Here is a 6,372-nt window from a genome sequence, read left to right as displayed (position 1 = left end):
GCTTCACGAACACCTTTTCCATCCTTCACCGTGGGTCCCTCTTCAGTGGCATAAATAAATAAATATTAACAGTCATCGAAATGTTTATAGTAATAGATATGGAAATATTAGCTGGTCTGTGGTGTTTCACTCTTCTCCAGTGTCCCGTTACCTTCTTCCTCTGTTTTAGATGACTTCTTTTTCTTCCACCAGCTCAATTTCTTCCCCTTCTTTTCCTCTTTGTTGGGGTTATTAATTTCATTTCCATCGCTATCATCACTATCCACAGATTTGCAAAAGTGAACATTCATTTTCGCTCCCTTGTGTGTCTTGTCACAGAATAAATGAAGCGTTGGTGTGTAAGGATTTAACCTAACCTTTACCAAAGTGACATCATATTCCGGAAACTATGGTGACGAGACGATTCTATAATTCCGTATTCTACTTGGAATTCTATTGTGGGTACTGCTTCCACAAAAACAACAAACCAACACTTCACATATATACAGTCCCATACACAAAAATATTTATGACACAGTTCAGTAGCGCATTTAATCATTTTACATTTTTTCTGTATTCTTTGCCCTGGCATCTTTATTTGCACTTACAGTAGATCTTACAAATAGAAGTATATTCACAATTATTCCCTCCATGCTCATCTTGGACAGAATTTTGAACACTTTAAAGAAAACATCTTTTCAAACTTGTTGACTTTGCCTTGTGCTTTAGATTGCTGTTGCGTTATAGAACACAACTTCATTTCAATATAAACTTTATGGAGCTTACAATTCAGTGGCACAGTGAAGGTGCAGTAGAATTGGCAAAGCAGAACAAACACAGTATTGCTGCTTTTAACAGTCATTTCTTTACTGTACAGTGAGGACCCTATTGTACAATAAATCTATTTTTCTGTTATTAAATTAATCAGTTGTATCAGTAATGTCCATAAAATGAACAATTTGGCAACTTGGATAGATGAAATTAGATTAAACGCAAAGAACATACCCAGTCTGTCATATGTCATATGATATATAAGTCTTTAGCTGCCAGTAATAGTTGTATAGAACAGAATACCTGTAAACTAAAAGATTCACTCCCTTTACCAGCAGAATGGCTCAGATTTATTCCCTTTATTGCAAGTTAATTAAAAAAAAATCCAAAAAGGCTTCTCCATTAAAAGTCACCACCTGTGACCTTTTGTAGACACTCTGAATAGGACTCGTGGTCCAAAAAGTGCACAGAACAGACCTGAATGGTTTTACACTCCTCTGTACAAGTTACAGTGTCATTGTAACTGACCATGAAGTAAGTGAAGTACTTCTGGAATTCTTTGCTTTCTGGTGCCTCGAACTTTAGTGCGAGTTCATGCAGGCTTTCTGGCTGAATGTCTGTGATACCAAAAGCTTTGGTCATGATGTATTCAAGTCTCCAATTGGGCTTTTCTTCCTGATTTGCTTCAGTGAGGTTCAAGTAGAACTGCCAAAGATACTTTAGACAAAAGATGAGAATGTGTTTACCAAAAGGACAAAAAGTAGGGCAAAACCCACCTCTATTTAAGCACGTAAGCGTGTGTTTGATGAAAATGACGACAGAGTGCATAACCCTACAGTACATTCACACCAGCACTCATGCTGCCTATATTCTGTTTCTTGTGGGCATGTAGTGACCACTATTTCTGTCTCTGATGCAATGTCCAGCTTTTTGAGGGGTTTTTTGTTTGTTTGTTTTGATTTCAATGAGAAATGGAGACAAAATGTTAATAATGTAAAAAAGAAAAAAAAAGAATCATAAAAATTGCATTTTTTATATAGTTTTGCCCTGAATAAGCTTTTTCACATAACAGATGTTTACATATAGTACACAAGACACAATAATAACTGAATTTACACAAATCAATCAGTTCAAAAGTTTACACACTCTTTTTATATGTTGTGATAGTTGTTCATGAGTCCCTTTTTGTCCTGAGCAGTGAAACTGCCCACTATACTAAGAGTCAGGGGGGTGTAAACTTTTGAACAGGATGATCTTTGTAAATTGTTATTATTTTGTCTTCTGGGAAACATGTAAGTATCTTATGTAGCTTCTGAAAGGCAGTACTAAATGACAAAAAGATCTTAATAACAAAATAACATTTTACACTGATCGTCCTGTTCAAAAGTTTACACCCCCCTGGCTCTTAATGTATCGTGTTGACTTCTTGAGCATCAGTGAATGTTTGCACCTGTTGTAATAGTCGTGTACGAGTCCCTCAGTCGTCCTCAGTGTGAAAAGATGGATGTCAACATCATATAGATGCTGTTGGAAAGGGGTCAAATATGCAACAGTTGCTAGAAAAGCAAATTATGTGAGAACCTGGAGGATTTTCTGAAGAACAGTGGGCTTAAGTGAAATAGCATACGCAATTTTTATGATCCCTCTTTTTTTTGTTTAATTAGTAACATACTGCAGATTCTGCAAGGCGTATGTAAACATATGACCTCGACTGTAGCTTCTAAATCTAACTAGTTATAGACATATTGAATACTGTACAGATCATTGTGAAAATTTAACCAGCCTTAGTGTGACTTCTTGGGTCAACTTTTTTTATTTTTATTATTATTAATTTTTTTTTTAACTTTTTTTAAAAAATCTTCTTTCTTTCAGTTCACTTTTACAAACATAGAAATATATTCATACATAGATACATATTTTAAAATCTAGATTAAATATTCATTGACTATTCTATTTAAGTATTTCAAAGCTGACTTTGGACCACTAATCAAGTTCAACACATACTGTGTTGATCTGTGGGAACTGATGCTTGACACCAACACCAACTTAATGAATTAATCAAACATCTCAAGGACCCAAATCTTCAGAACTGAGCTGATTCAAATTCAGATGTTATCCTGAATGATAACAAAGCCAGCAAAGCTTGCGGTTCACTCTCCGTATAAAAACCACTGCTCTCATCCTTAAGCGTTTCACCAGATGAAGAACTTGAGAGCTACCTCCTTCCAATGAGCACCAAAACACTTTGCTGTTTTTCTCTCCACTCTAGTCATGGAGAATCCTGATAAGTAACATCCAGTTGTACATCATTCAATGGGTTTGCTTTATTGTCTTGTCGATCATGGTCACCTTATATTTACACGAGCAGTGAGTTAATCAATCTCATCCAGTCAGTCACATTGGTACTATATTGCCTTTTTGTAACCACAAGGTGTCACTCTGGTACTTGTTTGAGTTCCAGGGAGCTTTTTACAGTGCCATGATCCCAATATATAAACCTCTGAAAAGATCTTCTCAAAGTTGACAGGGTCGTGAATATATTCTGGCATTTATTGAATGCTAATTACATAGTTCATTTAACTCAAAAAATTTGAGGAAACTAATTACCTCAAAATTTTTAAGTTGATAAATCAATGTCTTTAAGCCAAATACACTTAAATATAACAAAAATTTAACTCAAACTTGTTATATTTAAGTGTATTTGGCTTCAAGACATTGATTTATCATTATTCATATTGTAAATGAATGATAAGAATAAAATTCTTTTTTGTTCCATCATTTGAGCTAGCAGACAGCAGACAGAAACACTGCCAGAGCATCCCTACTACCAGAGGGAGCCAGACAGCATGGTCTTAATTATAATCAGGGCGATCAGCCGTACCTGTGCCTGGGTCTATTTAAGGAGAGCTCAGTCTTGGGACAGTCTTGCTTTGTTTTTCTGGATGTGCAAGTGTTTATTTTATGTGTAATCTTCTTTGTTAAATCTTTGTCATTTCTCTGGCTTCTCTAGCCAACTTTTGAGCTCCTTATGGTCTTTGTGTGTGTTCAAACCTCACATGAAGTTGCTTCGTATTTGTTTTTGGGTTTTTTTTTTTTTTTGGAAATGTTTTGTTTATAGGTCTAGGTAGCTGCCACTAGCATCATCAGCTAAATTTAGCTAGCTAGTTAACAGCTTAGCTGCTTTTTTTGTACGAAATGGCAGACATCACCTGATTTTGGATCAGGTGGCTCAGTCTTTTGATGCTCTTACTTATGAAGAGAGACGGAGAATTAAACAAGAGGCCAGACCAACAGATAAAACAGGACAGGCACAGAGAGATATACACAGATCAGCCATAAGATTAAAATCACTGACAGGTAAAGTGAATAAGATCGATTATCTCGTGACAGTGGCACCTCTCATGCGGTGGGATATATTAGGCAGCAAGTGAATAGTCAGTTCTTGATGTTGATGTGTTGGAAGCAGGAAAAATGGCCAAACGTAAGGATCTGGACGACTTTGACAAGGTCCAAATTGTGATGGAGAGATGACTAGGTCAGAGCATCTCTGAAACAGCAGGTCTTGTTGGGTGATCCCGGTATGCAGTGGTTAGTACCTACCAAAAGTGGTCCAAAGTAGAACAACGGGTGAACCGGCGACATGGTCATGTGTACCCAAGGCACCCTGATGTGAGAGGGGAGTGAAGGCTAGCCCGTCTGGTCCGATCCCATAGAAGATCTACTGTAGCACAAATTGCTGAATAAGTTCATGCTGGCTATGATAGAAAGGTGTCAGGATACACAGTGCATCGCAGCTTGCTGCGTAGCTACAGACCAGTCCACCACTGAAAGCACCTACAATGGGCACATGAGCATTTGAACTGGACCTTGGAAGAAGGTTACCTGGTCTGATGAATCACATTTTCTTTTACATCATGTGGACGGCCGGGTGTGTGTGCATTGCTAAACTGGGGAAGAGATGGCACCAGGACGCACTATAGAAAGAAGGCAAACCGGCGGAGGCAGTGTGATGCTCTGGGCAATGTCCTGCTGGGAAACCTTGGGTCCTCGCATTCATGTGGATTTTAGTTTGACACGTACGACTTACCTAAACATTGTTGCAGAACAAGTATACCTCTTCATAGCAACAGTATTCCCTAACCACAGTGGCCCCTTTCAGCAGGATAATGCGCCCTGCCACACTGCAAAAATTGTTCAGGAATGGTTTGAGGAACATGACAAAGAGTTTAAGGTATTGACTCGGCCTCCAAATTCCCCAGATATCAATCCAATTGAGCATCTGTGGGATGCGCTGGACAAACAAGTCCGATCCGTAGAGGCCCCACCTCACAATTTACAAGACTTAAAGGATCTGCTGCTAATGTGTTGGTGCCAGATACCACGGCAGACCTTCAGGAGCACGTGGCGACAATCAGTACATTTACTTGGACAATAATATTCCGATATTAACCCAATTAAGACGATACTCTGATTAAGAAACTACCATGTAAACAGTGATTTCTGATTACCTTAATCCAGCTAAATTCATAGTCGAAGTCAATAATTAGATTACTGTCATCATTAATGCTACTAATCATGTACGCGGTGAGTGTCACTGTATCTACAACTCATCCCAGTCTGCTTTATCGGTATCGGTAACAGAATGCTAGACCTGGTATCGCTAGGTATCGGATTGAAAATAATCCAGTGTTTCCTGGTAACCGTTTCCAATGAAGCGCAAGTGCGTGACGTCGCAGCAGCGCGGCAGATGCACGCGGACTGGAATTAACGTTAACTGTCCGAGCGCGCGAGAGACCGACAGACAATCCCGGGCAGGAAGAATGCTCTGAATACACGGACTTTCCCCCCTATGGCGATGGAAAAACGTTTCGTATAGCCTGCTCGGTAAGTTCAGACATTTCTCTCAGCTGCGGCTTTGTGTTTAAAGTTCCTTCATTCAGCGGCGGGTATTGTCGTCGTAAACACAATAGAATATAGACAAAATAATACGGGAGGGGAAAAAAGCACAACGAGACAATACAATAACGGAAAAATACACTAGACACGCCTCATAAGTTTACCAGTGTCCCAGATTTCCCAAGCAATATTAGTGGCATTGTTCCTTTTCGTTGCGCGCGCCTTGCGCGTTCATTTCGGTTGCAAACCGACAGCACGTGACGTGTGTTATACAGACAGGCAAGAAGAGCATTGTTATAATAATTAACATTTCACACCATTTACATTGTAAAGGTTATTTGACACAGCTGATTTATTTATTTATTTTTTCTGGACAAAAAAATTCACAGAATATAATGAGGACATAATAATAATAATAATAATAATAATAATAATAATAACAACAACAACAACAACAAGGTGTACGTTTGATACTAGAATAAATCCAGCTTTATTTTGTCAGTACAGAAATCCAAGCTTGACCTCAGCTATAAATAGACATAATGTGCTTGATGGATGTAACCTAGATTCTATTTGTATCAGGGAGAAGAAGAAGAAGAAGGAAAAAAAAAGAAAAAAAAACAACCCATATGCATCCTGTTGACCTTGGGCTGTTGTGCATTGTAAACATATGGTTTCAGGTCTGTTTATGTTTACTGAAGAGTTATACTGTATATCTACTTAATA

General features: G+C 38.3%; 1 protein-coding gene across 1 annotated transcript in view; it reads left to right on the top strand.

The window, feature by feature from the left end:
• The first annotated feature begins 5,366 nt into the window (after window positions 1-5,366).
• pkib (protein kinase (cAMP-dependent, catalytic) inhibitor beta) overlaps window positions 5,367-6,372 on the top strand; it is a 30,290-nt gene continuing 29,284 nt past the window's right edge. Inside the window, exon 1 of the mRNA XM_053675903.1 lies at window positions 5,367-5,634. The gene's annotated coding sequence lies outside the window, so the exon portion shown is untranslated. The remainder of the gene's footprint in view (window positions 5,635-6,372) is intronic.

The sequence above is a fragment of the Ictalurus punctatus genome, chromosome 25 (genome assembly GCF_001660625.3).
Source record: "Ictalurus punctatus breed USDA103 chromosome 25, Coco_2.0, whole genome shotgun sequence".
Lineage (NCBI taxonomy): Eukaryota > Metazoa > Chordata > Actinopteri > Siluriformes > Ictaluridae > Ictalurus > Ictalurus punctatus.
Note: the sequence above shows the minus strand (reverse complement) of the source record. Positions and strands in the feature narration are given on the sequence as shown.